Below are 21244 nucleotides of genomic sequence, written 5' to 3'. Positions count from 1 at the left end.
ATTGATTGATAATGAATCAACATTAGTTGGTGTTAAAATCACGCATTTAGAATAATCATTTTCATCAGCATCTCCGAAAATCTTTTCAACAATCGATTTATTTTCTCTAACAATGCACTGATTTGGTATTTTAATGCATTTTTATAAGGATCCTACACTTTGACAGGTATTGTTCCATTCCCAAGTTTTAGTAGCCATTGGGAAAATTCACCTTCCCCATCTTGTACTCTCATATTTTTTTAGTTCATGCAAACTTCTGCACCAATTGCCAATGCAAAGAACATTTTATACACGATTCTACTATCTCAGCTGGCTGTCCTCTTTTCACAATAGACAGAATTTGCGTTAAGTCACCACCAAAAAGAATGATTTTTCCTCAGAACGTAAAGTTGTTGTTGCAAATATTTTTTTACAACCTATCAATTGCATTTAATTTTTTACATGCTCATGTAAGACATTATACTGGTTGCTTCTCAGTTTGTTTTGATTATTTCTGATGAAAGCAAGGCGCTGGCCTTTGATTTTAACCATAGTCAATAGAATATAACTATGGTCTGGAAGTCTATTGTTATTTCTTATTATTAGGCTGCGTATGTTGAATTAAATTGTTTTTTAATCACATGACCAAAGAGTGTGCAAAACTTCTATAACATGGCGTCAAGTAACGAGTTTTTAATACAGGATTCTGCAGATTTATTGATAGATATTCAGGATGAAGGTCTTTTAGATGAAGAATTTATCATTGAAAATATTGTAGATAATGCAGAGGTAAGAATATTTACGCAAGAAATACATTTAATTAAAAAGATAGGCTTTATAACTAATACATGACTATAGATTTCATTTCTCATAGGAGTCAACACCAAGCAGTTTTAAGTGCGACGACTGTGGGAAAATTTGTAAATCAAAAGGGGGTCTTACCCTTCACCAAAACTGTAAACATTTAAAAGTAAATGAGATCTTTGATACAAGTGGAAATACAATGAATTGCAAAATACTAAGTGATTTAGTTCTGGAGTCACAAAAAAATCTATCTGAAGATAACTGTTACAACTTAAATCGACGAGAATGTTTCAAGTGTTATAACTTCATACTAACTGAAGCACTTTATGCAGATGTAAAAAAGATTTATGACGTTTTGACAAATACAAACAATGCAGAAAATTATTATTCCAGCTTTTACAATAAAATAGTAGTCAAAGCAGATGTTTACTTTCCTGAATTAGGAAAACCCAATAGTACCCTTTTAGCAACACAACTGGCTGATAAGGTGCTTGCATACTTCAAAAGGATGCCCAACAATGAAGCAAAACAAATAAAAAATATAACAAATGATGAAATTGGTGCCTTGCAATATCTAGCTGGGTATGTTGTCAAAAAGTTTATAAAAAAATCGAAAAACAGCCCAAATTAAAAAATCCGATGAAAATCAAAATATAATAAAAATATTAAATAACACAATTAGCAATAATTCTACAGATCAGGAATTGATTGAGGCACAAAGTCGTGGTGGACTAACAGCTGTTAATAATAAATGCCAGCAAATATTTGTGAAAGCTGAAATTCAATTTCGAAATGAAACAAATATTAAACATTTGCAAGAAATTAACATAAACAGAATGACTGTTGAACTACTGAAAGATACAGAAGTAGTGAGCTTTTATAACTCTATCATGACAGGATGTGGAGTTGATATTGATAATGATCTTTGTAAAAACCTTTTAGAAAACATGATTAAACTTTACTTTCGAGTGCGAGCATTTTCTTTGGCTAAAGACATTACTGCCAAACATAAACTAAAATTTAAACAAAAAAATGAAAGGATGGACTTCGTAAAAAGCTTAAAAATCAATTCATAGAGTAACAAGGATGCTTTAAAATTGAATACATAAGTTGTTATGTGCTTAGTTTTATCAATGAAATTATGTATCTTAAAATATCACTAATTATTTTCATATGTTCCCAGATTCTCTTGCTTTTTTTTCTTGCTCTTATACTTTTTTCCTAATGGTTCATCAGAAGTGATTCTCCACGATACTTTACGCTTTTGTATATGAGCTCCTATGGTATTCCCAGTAACAGGTGCTACAGATCGTTGCATTCTGATAGCATTTGATTGGTATCCCAACTGAATGAGGGTAGGGTTGTCATTTCGGCGACCAAGGCTGCGATGCCTCCCAAAGTATTCCTCCAGGACATCTTGGGTAAAACGTTCAGTCAATACAAAAGGCATTCCACTAGTTAATAAAAACTTGGTAGCTTCAATTAATGAATTCACAGTTATATGGAGACCTTCATATGTTTGTAATGAAATAAACATTTTTTCACATTCACCCCGATGAAAATTCCCAGTTCTATTTTTAATATTTTCTTGCCAAGTTTCAAAGTATTTTAAAAAGGTGTTTTTCAGCCAATCAAAGCGAGCATCATTAACATTGCGGTAGGGCAACAAAAATTCTTTTCTTATGAAAATGCCTTATGTTTGATTACGAGTAATTGTGCAATCAAAAAATTTATCCATTAATTCACATATCTGTGCTGTTACATGGGTTTCTGGTGGATACTCTAAAAGTAAGACATTTGAAACGCTTTGGCTAAGAATTTGATCTGCTAAGCGAACATTCATGACAGAAAAAGAATTTAATTGAACATGCTCTAAGGTCAATTTAGGCAGCAACTTTAAATCTCTGAAAATATCATCATTCACTAATTTCACAAAATAACTCCATGTAACATTTTGTTCATTCCATAAATTACGTGTATGATTTTTACTATCTCCAGAGTGATGTAACGAATTTCTAAATGTTTTTATAAGATGTGGTGCATCAGAAAAAAATATATATGTAACGGTCTGCAAATATATTTTTTAAACGGTACACAACAAATGATTCAATGTTATCCATGCCTTTGTGCATTTTGTAGAACAATCGATTTGGAGAAGCACCGTCAGACACAGCAGCTATTACTTTAAGAGCACACTCTAATTCTAACACAGACACTGCTTTCCAAAAAGTAGACATAATTTGACTCGCAGTAACACCTTTAGTAGCAAAATATGCCAAAGCAAACTTTAAATCGGAAGCAACACCTCTAACATAATAAACTAAGCAATGGGAAGCAAAGTCATCAATGTCTTTGAAAGTGCTATAATTTAGATGCGGATCTCCAAGATCAACAAAGCCGATAAGCTCATTTGAGTGCTTGTCATACACTAAATTTTCACTAATTTTGATTTCATCAAAAGAGAGTACTATAAATCTTTGAACATCATTTAAGTTTTCAGATAATATTTTGAGTTCTTCAATTACATTAGGATTGAACCCCACTGACGGACGTATTGCATTTTTATTATCACTAAGAGTCCTGCGACTTGGCAGAGTGAGTATCATGGAATTCCTAAGTTCATCATATGCAGATGCTGATTTCATGGAAAGGGATAAGCAGAATCTGATAATCATAGGATGATACTTTAAAACTCTTCTGATTAGTAGAAGCTTTTTTTTGCTCTTCCCAGAATAATTTCATAAATGGAGTCATATTCTGGTTGTTGGAATCCATAATGTGATTTATATCATTAATAAAATCTTTGTTGAGTTCCACACCCTTTGAATTAATTTCTTTTCTCATCCGATTAATTTTTTCTTTTAATTCTTTGGTTTTAAATCGTTCTTGTCGAAATGCAAAAACAATTCTGTTCTTTGATGTTTTTGCTAGAGGAGCTTTTAACTTTGCTGCAGTGTTATCAATCTTTATTTTAGATTTAAATTGCTTTTTCATTAATACTTTAACTTTTTTACAAACATCACATCCACTCTCTTCATGCAAAACCCAACAATCTTTATGTCTTTTCATTTCTTTATATTGCATGGGAGATATTGTATCAGGGTCGTAATCATAAGGTATAACATGAGTTAATATACTGAAATTCATTATTTCTTGTTCAATTCCTTTGCAAACATTGAACAGTGATATTTTTTGCAGTAAGTTGTGTATGAATACATTTGTCATACTTCGTTTAAAATCTTTGTAAATTATATGATCATCTGGAAGTTTCCAACCAAACACCAAACATGTAAACTCCAAAGAATCATTTACAATCACTTCGCACTTTGGTAAAGAGAATGGTTTCTCATAATTTTTAAACTGAACAATTTGCTTATTATCATCAATTGTAATCTGCCAGTTATATACATTCTTTAATTTTGTTGTATGAGACACAAAGTCTTTCCAGTTCTTGTAACAAACAGCTTTTTTGGTTTTCGGTTTGTTGATATAAATTTTTTCAAGCTCTCTTCGTTCAACTGTAAAAGTTTCATGAGATTTCACAGGTAAATTCAATGTTGGATCTGAACCAAGTTTCAATGTTTTGCGACCAGATTCTATAGGTGTTTATCAAATGATCAATACATTTTGGCTTTAATAACTGCATATAAACATACACACATAAGTGAGGGACATTTACAAACTGTTACAAACTGATGATGTGTGTACACAAAACATAATATATATATATATATATATATATATATATATATATATATATATATATATATATATATATATATATATATATATATATATACACATACATATATAATTGAAAATAAACTTACTTGTCAACTCAAAATCTTCGGGTTTAAAATTACGTTCACATATATAAACATGACCACCATCAATTCTCTCCTGTAATGACCTATCTATTTTACGATATTTATTTAAAACTTTAACAATATCATTTTTCCATTCAGAGTCACATTTTCTTGTTGAAATTCGGAAGCTGCTTATAAAGCTGTGTTTATTTGTATAAGAAACTGTACAAGTTGGAAAACCACAATTCCTGCCAGGCATAACTTCTTAGTGGTTTTGAATAAAACAGTGAACTTTGTTTAAATAAAATTTGTTGGTTTGTATGAGCTTTGTTCGTTTGCTTGAACTTTGTTTTGCACACTCTTTGATCACGTGACACAAATAAACGCGAACAATAACATAGAACAATAGACTTCCAGAACATAGTTATATTCTATTGACTATGTTTTAACATACGCATCAATAGCATATTGCTGAAACAGTTTTTTGCCATAAAAGAGTGAAGAAAAAAATTGTCTAACTGAAAGTTTATATTGTAATACAGAGAAAATGTAACATGATTTCTAACCAATGTAGCACGTCCAGGGTTGTGAACCAATTGATTATGCCAACCAGGATCACCCTTTGGAAAAAATAGAGGAAAAAATAAATTTTTTTGAAAGAAAAAATGAAAACTCAAAAATAATCCAAAAAGCCCTCATGTTACGCAATGCTACAACTATTGTCAGTTATTGAGATAATTCTCTGGCCTAAACAAAAAGTGTATGCTTTTTTAATTCATATTATAAAAATATAAGATAAATGTTTAAAAAAAACCAAAAACTTTGTACTTTTTCAATTTTGTCTCTGCCATTTATACGCCAGACTCTTAGGTAACATGAGGGCTCGTGATTAAGATTATAGTAGTAGTAGTAGTAGTAGTAGTAGTAGTAGTAGTAGTAGTAGTAGTAGTAGTAGTAGTAGTAGTAGTAGTAGTAATAGTAGTAGTTTGTGTGAGCCTTGAAGCTACGTTTTTGGAGCCCTCGCGTTACGAAAATCGCCCTTAGGTTACGAAGTGCGCCCTAATGTTACTTTTTGAGCCCTCACGTTCCGAACATCGGGTTTTTTAGCCCGTAATTGGATTGAATAAAAGCTCTTGAGCCCTAAAGTTACGATTTCAAATAGTCTTACTGAGTGAGTTTAAGAATATGCTGTTAACAAAATCTTAAGTAGGTTTTCTATGCATTTTTTTTTTCCTACAATTTTTGGTTCATTAAAAATATTATATTTTATACTTCAATTATTGGTTTTGGCTTTTTAGGATTTTACTTTATCTTATTTTTTCAATAAGTCTTTTGTAAAAAATCTTCTGGTTGCCTAGTTAATACACTGTACATATCATATTCTCTTCAATTTCTATCTCTAAAGAAATTTTGGTATTAGGATTTGTTCATTAAATTTTTTTTTTTTTTAGAGAATTATAAGTGTTTAGTTTTTATTAAGTTTAAAGTTTCATAAAAATGGTGATTTGCTCATCAATACTTGGCTCATCATCTATGATGTGTAAAAATGATGTGGACATCAAATATCAAAGAGACACTGTTGGGAATGCCTACATTATTTGTAAAACTTGTTCTGGTATATTTATTCGTTTATGTTATTCTCTTTGTGCTAATGTTAATTTTAAGTTATAAACGCATTATTAGTTCATAGCAGCTATCAAGGTAAAATATGAGCTGCTATAAAATATCATGTTGTGAAACTAGTAAGTAAATATAGATATTCACACAAAGATACATATATAGCTAGATAAATACATAGCTAGATACACACATAGCTAGAGGCATGCATAGCTAGAGACATACATAGCTAGATCTGTATATAACTAGATACATACATTGCTAGATCCGTACATAGCTAGATGAATACATACATACATTACATACATATATACATACATACATACATACATACATACATACATACATACATACATACACACACACATACATACATACATACATACATACATACATACATACATACATACATACATACATACATACATACATACATACATACATGCATACATACATACATAAATTGCCTTTACAGAAACTTCATTAAGTATAGATAACTTTCATATAGATGTTGTCCCCTTTTTACCATAGGGAGTATAGCTGGTGAAGTTATAACAGATAAAGAAAATATTGTTGGTCAAGGTTAGTTTTAATGTTAGTACAATATTTTTTTTTTCTTTGTATGTATGTGTATATCTATATTCTCTTTATGCATACATAAATGTTTATTTCTTTATCTACATGTTTCTTTTTCCAGAAAATGTTTCAAAATATGTTTTATATGTTAAAGTTTTTCCAAAATTTAATAAAGAAGAATTGAAAGACATTGCTGCATCTCAAACCATGAAAATGATTTGTTCGGGAGAACTAAGTAATTAATCCTACACCAAAAGGCTGTTTGTACAGGGTGCGAAAAAAGTTCGGGGCCATTTTTCTAAAACGTTTTAAAAAAGGTAGACGAACTCTTCACGCACCCTATGCAGTTTTTTAGATTTAACATAATCTAACCCCATTTGTTAACAGTGTTTGTATTGTTTTTTAGGAAAAGTGTCTGAACTCAGACCCGCTATTATTCGTCTATTTGAGCAAGGAAAATGAATGAAAGAAATTGTCCAGCTTCTAAACATCAAAAATTACTAAACTGTATCCAAAATCATTAAGTGATATCAAGAAACTAGGAGCTATGAAGACGGACGGAGCAGTGGACGTCCTCGGACTGCCAACACTCCAGCTAACCGGAATAAGATCTTAGATGAAATCAATCACCCACAATGGTAAATCTCCTCTCGTCTTTGTTCCAGATGGAGTCAAAGTTCATGGTGCTGAATATCGAGCGATGCTTGAAGAAAAACTTTTGCCTTGGACCCAGCAGCATTTTGGAGATGAAGAATGGACGTTTCAACAGAACGGTGCACCCTCTCACAAAGCTATAGAGACTCAAACTTGGCTAAAAGAGAAATTTCCCGATTTTATCAAAGTTAACATCAGAGACAGATAGGAGAATGGCCATTTAACTCACCAGACTTGAACCCGTTGGACTATTCCCTTTGGAGTATTCTAGAGACCAAAGCTTGCATAAAACCCCATCGATCGATTAAAGAACTAAGGAAAGATCTGATTAAAGCCTGGAAAGAATTGCCAATGGAAACAATTGGTAAAGCTGTGGATGATTTTCCTAAGAGGTTAAAAAAGTGCATCCAGGTAGAGGGAGGACATTTTGAGAATATGTAAATAACTATGTCTGAAGAACTGTGTACATACATTCATAACCTGTTTTGGAAATGAAATATACTGTATTTTGTAAATGAATTACTGTGTTTTGCGAAATGGCCCCGAACTTTTTACGCACCCTGTGTAAAGGTTGCTACACACTCACACACATCAACAAATATTTTTATTCCTTAAAAATAATGTTCTATATGTCTTATTCATCTTTTAAAGTTGTATAGTTACAGGCACAACATCTTTAAAGAAGGTGGTCTTCAAAAAAAAATTTTTTTTTTTTTTTCTGAAATTATTTTTAAAAATGCTTTTGTTTTACTTTAAACAATTTTAAGTGAAATACTAAAGGAATTTACATGTTTTAAACCCAACCTTACAAGTCTGTAAACTGCAACAATTAATTTTAGAAAATATGTCTGATGTTGAGTTGCTTGGTTTTTTATCAGAGGAACAAGCTAACCACCTATATTCAGCATTATGATCAGTTTTTTCTAAAATTAAGGTACAAACAAGAACTTGAGTTATTCCTTTTATTTAAGAAATTGAGTTCATTTTTTAGTTTTATTGTGTATTAACAAATTTTTTGATGTTAAAATTTTTGATAAATTTTATGTTGTTATTTAACTTTTAGGAAAATGATTATGTTTACAAGGTTCTTGTACCTGAAGCAATATTAAGTCTATTTTCAAACTTATTTTTGTCCTTTCAAAACCAGTTAAATGAGTTCTTTGGGTAAACTTTAACAGTAAGAAATTGAGTTAATTACAATTTAAATTGACATTTTTTTATTCCTTTTCTTATGAACTAAGGTTATTTTTCCTTTTTTTTTTAGGGAGTTTTTTTAAACGAGTTTCTTACTGAACGGAACGTTTTTTAAGTTCGTTTTTTTTTCTCTTCTTATTTTCTAAATAATATAGTTTTTGTTCCTTTTGTTATCAAATATAATTTATCATTGTAAAATTTGTTGATTTTCAGGAAAAAAAACATTTCAAACTTAAATGATGGAAGCTCACAAGACACTAGTATTGAATTAAAATGCTCGTTATCATTTTTAACCAATCAAATACCATAAAATACTGAAATAGTATCTTCATAATAAGATACTATCCTTTGTTAAGATGCTATATATAAAAGATAAGTTTTGATTTCTTAAGAGAAGATCTCTTAAGAAAATAAAATTTAACCTTAATATTGGGTGGTTTTTAATTAGTGATTGGATGATTGGGATTTATGTTTAGAATTGTTTTATCATACTGAGTTTTTAGTATGATAAAAGAATAAGAAAGTTTGATTTTTTAGTAGCAAACGATAATATCTACAGCATTATATTTTTAACTCAATATATAGGTGAGTAAGTGTCATTTGCTGATTTTGTAATGAGAGGCTTAAGAAACAAAGAATTGAAAAGTATGTTATTTACATTTCTAGTTTAGTTCCATTTCATGCCTCCATAAACATGTTAAATAAGAAATGTTTTTATTGGGTTTTTATCTCCCTGTTAAAACTTAAAGTATTTGCAATAAAAATTACATAGGCATTTTGGCAAAACTTTTGTTTAGGAATTATCTTAAACAATGTTTTTAAATATAAAACTGTCTTGGTTTAAAGAATCAGATCTTTTTAGCTTTTATATATCTATTCATTTCTATGTTTTCAACTTCTTGGTTATGAGAAACTAGGTGAAGGGTGTTATGAAAAGTTTTTTGAAAATCTCGATGTAATTGAGTGTTACCAAAAATGGTTAGAAATTTATAGTAAAGGATGTGATGGTTTTATTCCAAAGCTTCAATGCAGTGAAATGATTAGACGTAAACCTCTATAGATGACAAACGAGTTAAAATGTTTATCAAAATATAAAAGAAAACTTTTGTATACTTGCAAAAGCAACGGATTTAGAGACAAAAAACTGAAAAAAGAATATAAAAAAACAAGTAATACACGGAAAAAGTTAATTAAAAAAGCTATTAAGAAATATGAAAAAACGCCTGCAATTAACGCTAAAAAGAATTCGAAAAGGGTATATTCTTATATCAACAGCAAAACGAAGATAAAAGATACAATCAATGCATTAAAGTACTAAAATGGGGATATAATAACAGAAGTTTCAAAAATTGCGAATATACTAAATGCTTTTTTCAGTTCAGTCTTTGTTAAAGAAGAAAAAAATAGTCCACCAAGTGTTCAAAATCATGCAAATGTCAAATGTCTAACTACTTTATTCACCTTAGAAACTATAGAAAAACAATTATTGAAGCTTTATGTAAGTAAATCAACTGGAGTCGACAAAGTACACCAAGAGTTTTAAAAGAATGTTTAAGTGCGCTAGCAAAACCACTATCAATTATATTCAATAGATCATATTCAGCTGGAGTTTTACCAAAACAATGCTTATGTGCAAAGGTTACACCTCTATTCAAAAAAGGCGACAAACTGGAAACTACAAACTACAGACAAGTCTCTTTAACATCAATCGTATGCAAAGTAATGGAGAGTATTTTAAGAGATTGCATAATGGACCATTTGATTACCAATGATTTGATTATAAACGAACAGCATGGTCTTGTAAAAGGTAAAAGTTGCAGTACAAACCTATTGGAAAAAATGGAATTAATAGCACAAGCTTTAGAAGATGGTGTATCGATAGACATTGCGTTTTTGGACTTTGCAAAAGCGTTTGACACTGTCCCACATTAGAGATTATGTGTTAAGTTAGCTAGTTATGGAATAAACAGTGAACTATGAAATTGGTGCAAAGGATTTTAAAGTAATAGGACTGAAAGAGTTGTTTTGGGCGATAATGTTTCAGATTGGAAATTGGTTTTAAGTGGCGTTCCTCAAGGCTATTGTTTATTAAATACATTAATGATTTGGTTGTAAATTTACAAAATCAATGTAAACTTTATGCTGACAATACAAAAATAATTTCAATATTGCAAAGTGAGCAGAATAATTTACAAGGTGATTTAGATAAATTGTTGGATTGGTCAAGCAAATGGTTAACCAAGCTTAATGTAGATAAATGCTAAGTTATTATATTGGACCAAATAATCCTCAATGTATCTATAAAATGGAATGAATGACGTGATATAAAATGGATGACGGCAGTAATAAAATGGATGACGGCAGTAATGATGGTGAGAAAAACTTAACAAAAAGTTACACAACCACTCTAGAAAAAGATTTAGGCATTTATATCTCAAATGACTTGAAATGGGAAGAACATATCAATATTCCAGTTGGTAAAGCAAACAAGAAGTTAGGATTGATAAAGAGGTGTTTCAGTTTTTTAATGGAGAAAGCATAAAACTATTATTTACATCGTTAGTTCGTCCTCATTCAGAATATGGTGCTTCAATATGGAATCCTTATCTTAAAAAAGACATTGAGAAATTAGAAAAAGTACAACAAAGAGCAACAAGAATTCATCAATTAAAAGGTTTAAGTTATCATGAAAGATTAGATAAATTAAAAAATGACAACGTTAAGTGAAAGAAGAATAAGGTGACATGATTCAAATGATTAAAATTATTAATAGTTATGACAATTTAATTTGGCATCATCCACCAGATTTTCTAACAAACTCAATCACTCGTGGTCACAACATGCGTATTAGAAGACATTTAGTCAAACGATCAATAGCAAGATATGAGTTTTTTACAAATAGGATTTCAGAAAAATGGAACAAATTAAGTCAAAAAACTATAGATACTAAATCTATTAACATTTTCAAAAACTCTTATGGCATTAAAAAAAAAATTAACTATATTTTAACCTTAAGTAAAAGCTGTTATAGCCTAACAACCACTGTTGTTATACTCCATACTCAACTCGCTGCGTTGAGTATTACAGCAAACATTTATTATTATTATCATTATAATTTTTAGAGAAAGAGCGTCTTCAAAGGTGGGCACAGAAAATCAGTTTAGATACACAGCTGTTGTACCTTTACCATAAATAATGTTAGTTAACAAAGCGTTGATTGCTTTGTAGTCTTTATTCAAAAATATTAAATCTTTTTAGAGGTTAATGAAGTTTTCCCAAGAAGATTCGACAATGTAGTATTAATTATTACAAACATTGTATAAGTATTTGATTTTGGTATTAAAGTATTTTTTTATAGCATACTGCTATTTCACAATTATGAGCAAAAGTTGTTTCCTAGAATAAATGAGACTTAGCCTAACTTAAAAGTAGACCTAAGTTAGTAGTTAAGATCATAGTTTATATTTTTTTCACACTTTAATAGAAAATATAAGTAATAAGTAAAGCACCTAATGCTAAGTGCTCATATTAGAAGTGTGTTAAACTCTTTATTGTAAAAAAAAAAAAATTAATACATTTTATTCACTTTTGCTTTCTAGGCAGTATTAAAAAATTAATACATTTTATTCACTTTAGCTTTCTAGGCAGTATTGATAAAGTAGTTAGACATTTGACATTTGGCAAACTGTAGGCTCCAAAACGAGTAATGAAAGGTTAACTAGTTTTAAGTTAAAACTATTAATAACATAATATTAAAAAAAACATATACGTTTTTCTAAGCAATTACATTTTTAATTTCAGTATTTTTTTATTTAAGCATGAAGAGTGAAGTAATGAGAGCACTTCACAAAGGTGATTTTCAAGAAGCAACAAAGGAATGCTTCTTTTACTTCAACATTCATTTTTTCTTATTAATGATCATTATCAGGCCAATTTAATTCTTTTTAATAAATCAAGTTATTTAATGTGACATTGTTTGTTTTTTATTGTAAAAGTTACTGTTTTATTGTAAAAGTTACTATTTTAACTTGAACTTGGAAAGAAAAGTTCTTTCTCCTTTTAAAAGACGCTCTAATGTCTGCACTTACAAAAAACAATTATGTGGATTTTTGCACTGCTCCAAAGAAGTGAAATACATGAATAATCATCTTAGGCAGTTCCATGTATTGAAAACGAAAGAATAAGTTCAAAAAGCATCGGCATTCTCAAGACCTGTCCTTGAAACATTTAGAGATGAAATGCCACATGAGACTTTGAGCTCCTCTGTGGATTCAAAAAGTACAGAAGAAGATGGGTTATCGGAAAATTGCTTTGAAAAAGCCATTCATAAAGATAATTATAAATAGCTCTTTTAAAGCAATTTTCCAAAAAGTAGCTTCTTGGCTAGTAAATCTGACAGCGAAGATGAAGAATGGCTTGCCTTACAACATCTCGATAAGAGACTAGAGAATAAAGGAAAAACTAAGGTAAATGTAAACCTTAACAGAAGTGAAAAGGTAACATCGGGTTCGGAGTCTGAAGGTTCCTCTGTTGACTTTGATGATGGCGAAGAGAAGTTTTACATGGCTTCTAATGAAGAAGAAAGCTTTCTGGAAGAGTTTGTAGCTAGGATGCAAAGTCCTGATGGTGGAGTCAAGCCATATCGCACAGCACTAAAACATAAAAATGTAATTATGGGTGCTGTTCGACATGCAGCAGATGATATCAATTACAAGCATCTAGCATGTACTTCGTTTTTGAATTCTTGGATGTTGAAATTGCAGCAATATCAAAAATAGCCAGGAACAATTAAAACATATTTAGGCTCTGTAAAACATATTTAGGCTCTGTCTATTTTTTTGGATTTTTGCATATTGAAAGAAAGAACTGAAATCTTCCAGTGATGAGTATGCAAAGTTATGTTTTAATAAAGGGGATTCAGGAAAGACAGCATGGAAAAGATATGGAAGACTTTCACAATTTTCCTTCTGCAGAAGAAATAGTTTTGTTAGATTAATCTGACTTTGTTAAAAGTGCAAAAAAAGTTATTAAAATTTGCAACAGCACTGGTTTTGTAATAACAAAATCTAATTATTGTTTAGCCAGGTCATATTTACTGACATACACATTATTCAATAATGCATCAGGGCCTGGTGCATTTGCCAATATGACTATTGGTGAATTTCGCCAGGCACTCTATAAAGATATTGGATACACCATCAGTGTGAAAAAATACAAGACAGGGTCAAAGGTCCGGCCAATCTTGTAATGACTGTTAAACTGTACAATGAAGTATCAAAGTACATAGTATTTCTTCGAAATAAATTAGAAGGAATATCTAATCCCACTGAGAAAGAAACTGTTTTTCGATGGATTCATCAATGATAACATCACAGTTTAGTTTGTTTTGGAACCGTGCTTTAACTGAAAAACCAAAAAATTTTCCGAAAGTGAATCCAACCTTGGTGAGGAAATACGCGAGTAAAGTACATGGCAACTTTCCAAATTTAAAGCATGATGTGAACAGCATCTGTTTCACAGTCTGAAGGTTGCTAAAAATAAACGTGCTTTATTTGATAGGCGTAATTTGGCATCTAATACCAGCTCTTAATTACGTTATATTCAGAGATCGTCTAACCTCTCAGGTAAAAAATAAAAAAAGAAAGAGGAAAGTAACATTAAAGATTTATTCAAAGAGGAGATTAAAAAAGGGTCAGTTACAGTAGCTGATATTAGAAAAAAATGGTCAGTGGCAGATAGTTTCAAAGGATGCAACAGTGAGATAAAGAAAATTGCAGATAAAGTGTGGTATGATATTCGCAAAAAAGGCATAACTACGGCATCGATTCCAGCTGATCAATCGATTACATCTTTGACTATAGGAGCAACAAAACAGGAAGACGAACCAGTTAATCAGGTTTTAGAAGTAAAAATGAAAGAGGAAGAAATTACCAGTAGCACTGCTTGTATTAGTTCTCCTAAGATCTATAATCTTAGACGAAAAAATGAAAACGAAAACAAATGAAAAAGTTTTGAACCTAAAGATTTAATATTGTTTAGTGATGACGATGTTGATTTTATCGCACCTTCTCCAGAAATGGTGTTTAAAAGGATGCGAAAAGAGTTTTCTGAAGAAGATAACACGCTTATATCCAAGTACCTACCGTCTGTTAAATTTTCTAACGAGCCAATTGTGAAAAAAAAGTTAACAATTTAAACAAAGCATCCAGATTTAGAGTGCCTGGTAAAGAAGTTTGGGGTTCAATCATGAGAACTGAAAGAAACAAGAAAATTTCTTTGTAAATGCTTTTGTTTGATTTTGATTTTTTAGTTAAACTTTTTGTTCTTTTTTTTAATTAACGGAGGAGAATGTTAGAATATGACACCAGTGAAAATAGGTATTGAAAATGCTTTAAGGCATTTCAGCTTCTGAACTAAATTTAAATGGCTTTTTTAGTTTAGTTTCGAAAAGGAGGCAAAGTGTAACTCATGGAAGGCGGTGAGCAAAGTCCTATGGCCAACCTTCTTGTGGTGCACACTGATATTATGATTTAAAAAACATATTTTAAAACTAAAATATTTATTTTAGTTTTAAAATATGTTTTTTAACTAATAGCCAAGGCGAATAAGGAAATGAAGTGTCAACAAACTATGTTGAGATTTATTAGGAGTCTGTTTTGAGTAATAAGTGCTTATAATTTTGATTAAAACTCATGACAACTCAACTTCATTATTGGTTTATAGTTATTCTAATTAAATTTTTATCTTTGTTTTCATGATATTGGTTAGCTATTTTGCCACCAAATGCCAGTATATAGTTTCAGCAAGATGGTGCAACATGTGTGGCAATGGAGTTTATTGGCAACAATTTCCACATCGAATATTTTCCAAATATATTAATTTAAGATGACCATAACAATTGCCTGATTTGAACGAAAGCGATTGAAACGAACGAAGAACGAAACAATGAAAGCGATTCAAATTTCTACATTTTCTTTCAGATATTTTTGCCAAATATCAAGGAAACGAATATCAAGAAATATCAAGGAAACAAATATCAAGAAACTGTTACGTTGTCAACATAGTGTCAAAAATCTATGTCTTTTTGCGGCTACTTTGTTTAACATAATTTCCAAAACTACCTTTGAGCCTGCTAGTATCTTGCAGTAAACAATTCCACAGTTATTTTCAATTTATATCTTAATATAATTTCCTACAAAAACGTTGAACGTTTAATGTTTAACGTCGTTTCGTCATTAGTGACTAGGCTTTGAAAGAGCGCATTTTTCAAATGCACGCGGCCATTGGAGAAAGATCCCTTAAGCGAGTTGAAACTTTTTTCCTTTTGGAATTTAATTATTAGTTTATATATGTAACATAAAGAATCATATTAAGATATATAATCATCGTTAAGATCATCTTATAATGGAAGTAAGTATATAAAATAGTTATATATACATTTTTATTACATAAAGTAGAAAGGATTTAAATTTTACTTAGATAAAGTAGAAAGGATTTAAAGTAGAAAGGATTTTAATTTTTTAAATCCTTTATATTTTGTTTGTTTTAGTTTTTCATTTTGCAGTTTTATTTTTATTATCTAATTTTTTGGAAGGAAAATAGGGGTAACGATGTTATTTAAAGTTATACCAATGCTATTTCCATAAAATGGTTTTTACTACTTTGAAATTTCTGTGATGCTTTTAACAATAATTTGTTCTTTTTTAAAAAATTTAGAAAAATAAATTAAAGTTTTCTGCCAATACAGACATGGCATGTCACATGTTATTGTATGTAAAGGTTAAATTTTAAGGATTACAGTTCTTATGAAAAAAAAAAAAAAAAAAAAGAATGTAAAGAGTATTGTTTGTAAATATATATTTTGTTTACTTTGATTCTTTTTAAACTTTATGGCGTTATTTTTAAAATTTTTGTTCGCACACGTTTATTGTTTGCATTTATGCTTTTTTTGATATGTATGTGTATTTGGTAATAAGTGCTTTATAGCTGTTTTATCAATGTGTTTTTATAAAAATGTAAAGTGTTTTTGTTTGTGTATGTGTTATATAGATGTTTTAAAAAAGTGTTTAAATATGTATATAAGGTATATATATAACCTTATATACATATTTAAACATATTTATTGTGTTTATAGTTGGTACATATGTTTATATTATGTTGTTTCCGTGTTTTTAAAGTGCTGTGACTTGGTAGACATGTAGAGCAAGATTTTTCAACTTTGCCAGCCAAGAAATGTACTTTTAACAGTGAGTTACACGATAGTGTTTAGTGTTAAATTGTTACTGCTTTAGGTCTAGCTGTTTTCAAGCCTTTACTATTAAAGATATTCTATAAATACATTATAATGTATTTTAATAAAATTTTGCACAATATTGTTACTTATGTCTTGTTGTATATGAATGTTAACTTAAGTTATATATATACATATTAACTTATGGTGTGTGCTATTGTTGTGTGTTGTTGCTGTGATGTTTTTTGTTATCTTTTGAGTTAATAGACATTTGGCTAATCTTCATGCTGGTGTCTATTGTTAAAAATGGTAAATAGGTAATTTTATTAGAAATCACTGCTTTTAATCATTCACTAAAAGCCAATACGAATTGTTTTGCCATATATACAATTTGTTTTATCTCAGTTTGATTTTTTGTCTTTAGCGCTGTTTACTACATGATTTTGCTATAAATATTTTATAATCATGATGTTCCAGAATAAATTATTTTGTAAAAGATAACATTAAATAGTAATATTTTACTCTGGCAAATCACAACAGCTTTTCTCTATAAGGTACATTGATTTTCATTTTTTGTATGTAATGTTTTTCTTATTTATTTACTTATTCGTTACATTTTTTATTTTACATTTATCAGATGATGTATTCATGAGGTATAGAAGAACAAAATATTGTAAAGTTTTGTGATTTTTTTAAAAACGTTTACTTATATTTTTTTATGAAGAAATAATATATAAGTTTGCAAAAAAGGGTTTAAAACATTTTTTTTAAAAATTTTTCTTTGTTAGCAGTATGTTTGTTATTAGAATCGTATATTTTTAATAATTTTTTTATTTACTTATTAGCTAAGCTAATTTTTGTTTAAACATCTCCTAGTTGATATATTTATTTTTAAAGTCATAAGATTATTTTATAATTTTTTTTAAATGACAGTCTGTTATATTTAAAAAAATATTTGTGTGTGCTATTTAGAGTAGAAAAAAAGTTATGTAGGAAAGATCGCAATCTTCAGGATACTTTCAGATTTTTTCTTTCTACTTTCAATTAAAAGTGAAGTTTAAATTGATGATATTAGGCTCGAAGCAGATATTTGTTTAGAAAATGGAAATGTTAATAGGCTTAGGCAAAATAAAATTAATAATCGAAAAAATGCTAGATATGCTGCTCAGCAAGCAGCAAATAATTTGAATCCAAATGAGGAGAGCTTGGTTAGGCTATTTGAAAATAATCGTTGCAGAAATGAAAGAAATAAGCTTCGGCGAGATGAAGTTAATCATCGACAAAATGCTAGAAATGCTGCTCGGAAAGCACCAAATAATTCAAACCTAAATGAGGAGAGCTTGGTTAGGCGAGTTGAAAATATTCGTCGCAGAAATGAAAGAGATAGACTTAGGCAAGATGAAATTAATATTCGACAAAATGCTAGAAATGCTGCTAGATACGAAGGAATGCACACTGTGTCACGAAATGACTATTAATTCGAACCTCTTGTCCCGAAAAAACCCTTTGGAGGTTTGAGAGTGCACATGTGTAGAATTACACTAGAGTTGGTTTTGAAATCTTTCATCATTGTCCGAGAAAGAAAAATCAGTTTAAAGTTTCTAATTTTATGCTTATTTAATAAGGTCAATAAACGAAGAGTTTTTTTTTCTTTCTCAAAAAAACTGTCTATTTTGGTTATTTGTTTTACAAATAGTACATACAAAATATTTTAGCAAAAAAAAAATTAACTAAAAAATTCCGGGAAAAACCTGCAAACAGTTTAGAAACCGTTTTAAAAGAACAAGGTGTGCGTCATTTTTCAAAATGCCTAACCAAGCAAAAACTCATGAAGACAACAGGAAAACTGTCTGTTTTCTCTGTATGAACAAAGCTAACAGGCAGCTGACTGATTTTATGATTAAACGCAGTCAAGAAATTTTGGGCCAAAGAATCAACTTTGAAGACCAAAGAGTACCAATTGGAATCTGTGAAAACTGTCGAGTAAGTCTCAGAAGAAAAGGTGAAGGGAGAGATGTCCAACTTCCTTCCTTGCCAGACTATCAAAACATAAAGATCCGTCCTGCAACAAGAGAATCAGCATGTGATTGCTGGATTTGTAGTGTGGGAAAAGCAAAATTCAGAAGCCCTCAGATAAGTGGAGCAACAAACACTGCCAGTCAGCTTATAGAACAGCCAATTGTTGAGAAAAGATGTTCAGCATGCTTTTCATTGATAGGAAGAGGCATCCCTCATGTCTGTACTAAAGCAATGTTACGACAGAACTTACTCGAAGTTGCAGAAAAGGACAAAAAAGCAGCAGAAAGAGTGGCTGTTTCTGTAATTGCCAACAAAGTTCCTTCCCCCATGGCACTGTCCGTCTCAATCAAGGAGTAGGAAGACCCTTTCCAGTAACTCCAGGTAAAAACTGTACTTTTTAAACAAAAAAAACCTTTGTCAAAGGGCATAGCAATAAAATATACACTATGAATTTCGGAAATGATAAAATGGTAACTTTCTGTGATTTTTTGCAGGTTCATCGCGACAAAGAGAATTATTTCCTTCATCTACACCCACCTTGACTGCACAACGTCTAGTACAAGTTTAAAACCAGATTGGTCTTTCAAATAGAGGAATGAATATGCTTGCTTCAACTCTAAACAAAGTAGTTTCACAGCGTGTTGTGGAGAAAAATTTCAGAGAAAAGTTTGAATCTCTAGGAAAGCAACTTTCTGACCTCAGAAATTACTGATACATCCAAAAGCACTAGCCAAGAGTCTAAACATTTATTGGTGTACTGCAATGAAATGGAGTCATTAAGAAACACTGTTGCTGAAGTCAGAGGCCCTCAGTCAGACCAGCTTATTAAGGTGGGGATAGATGGTGGAGGCGGATTCGTGAAAGTTTCTTTTGGTATTATGAGCTTAGAAACACCAGATACTTCTCCATCAAAGAAACCTCTCTTTAAAAATTTCAAAGACTCAGGAGTGAAGCGTCAACTTTTGGTGGCCATTGCAGAAAATGTCTCTGAAAACTATGACAATGTCAAACAAATCCTGGATAAACTGTGTTTAGAGAGAATGTCTTTTGTGTTGTTATGCGACATGAAGCTTGCTAACATAATTTGTGGCTTGCAATCTCACTCTAGTGCACACCCTTGCACCTGGTGTGACATTGAGTCAAAGAATCTTCATCACAGTGGTGAGCTTCGAACATTTGGCTCCATTCGTTCTGATTTTGAAGGCTTCCAAGCAGCCGGTGCCCAAACAAAAAAGGCAAGGGACTTTCAAAATGTTGTTCACCAGCCAATAATAAGACTTTCTGATGATACTCTTGTCCTAGATTTTATTCCTCCTATGGAACTTCACCTTCTTATTGGTGTTGTGAACCACCTCTTTAAGAACCTCTGTCAGGTTTGGCAAAATGCAGATGAGTGGCCAAAGATGATCAACATTCAACAACAACCTTTTCATGGAGGACAATTTGCTGGCAATGAGTGTAGAAAGCTTTTGAGAAATGTTGACTCACTTCAACAACTTGCAGAGAAGCATGCTTGCTTTTTGGCATTTCCATTTATTGAAACCCTCAGCAAATTTGATGCTGTTGTTCATGCCTGCTTTGGGAATACACTCCAACAGAACTACTGTGAGCTTATTGAAGAGTTTAAAGCTTCCTATCTCAACCTTCCAAACACAAGTGTTACCCCCAAAGCACATGCTGTTTTCTTCCATGTGACACAGTTTATTGATCGCCACAACCACTCTCTGGGCATCTTTTCTGAGCAAGCCACAGAGTCACTTCACCACAACTTCAGTCTTCATTGGCAACGTTTCAAAAGGCCAGCCATCCATCGGGATTATCCCAGGAATCTTCGAAACTGTTTGATCGAGTATAACAGTAAACATTTATTTTGATTTCTATTTGTGGAAGAGACATTTACAGTTATTAATTACATGTGCTATGTAAGAGTTTAATAAAGGCTTGCTTCTTAATCAATTGAGTAGAATAATTTTGTATAAGTATCTAGAATCATTAATGTTTTTCACAGCTTGAATTTCAAAGCTGAAAGTAGAAAACTGTTTGTCTTTCAAGAATAGTTTGTATGTATTTTTTTTGGTTTTGCTTTGTTTAGAGTTGCAAACACATTATATTTTGAAGAAATTTATATGTTATAATAGAGAACAAGATTTTTTTAAAAAAATTATTTTTTTGTAAAATTTTTATTCTGAGCAATAAAATTAAAAACTTTAAACTGATTTTTCTTTCTCGGACGATGATGAAAGATTTCAAAACCAACTCTAGTGTTATTCTACACATGTGTACTCTCAAACCTCCAAAGGGTTTTCTCGGGACAAGAGGTTCGAATTAAAATTTATTTCGTGACACAGTGTGCATTGTATAGCAA

The 21244-nt window shown here is 30.7% G+C and overlaps 3 pseudogenes; 2 read left to right on the top strand and 1 right to left on the bottom strand.

The window, feature by feature from the left end:
• Window positions 1-630: 630 nt before the first annotated feature.
• LOC149884759 (uncharacterized) lies at window positions 631-1859 on the top strand (annotated as a pseudogene).
• A 38-nt stretch (window positions 1860-1897) lies between these two features.
• LOC149884758 (uncharacterized) lies at window positions 1898-4848 on the bottom strand (annotated as a pseudogene).
• Window positions 4849-10959: 6111 nt separating this feature from the next.
• LOC149884757 (uncharacterized) lies at window positions 10960-18338 on the top strand (annotated as a pseudogene).
• Window positions 18339-21244: the final 2906 nt, after the last annotated feature.

Source organism: Hydra viridissima, unplaced genomic scaffold (assembly GCF_058129835.1).
Source record: "Hydra viridissima isolate aposymbiotic clone 2 unplaced genomic scaffold, HvirCarnegie_v1 scaffold_8, whole genome shotgun sequence".
Lineage (NCBI taxonomy): Eukaryota > Metazoa > Cnidaria > Hydrozoa > Anthoathecata > Hydridae > Hydra > Hydra viridissima.
The sequence above is the reverse complement of the archived record's forward strand: the minus strand, read 5'-3'. Positions and strand labels throughout refer to the sequence as shown.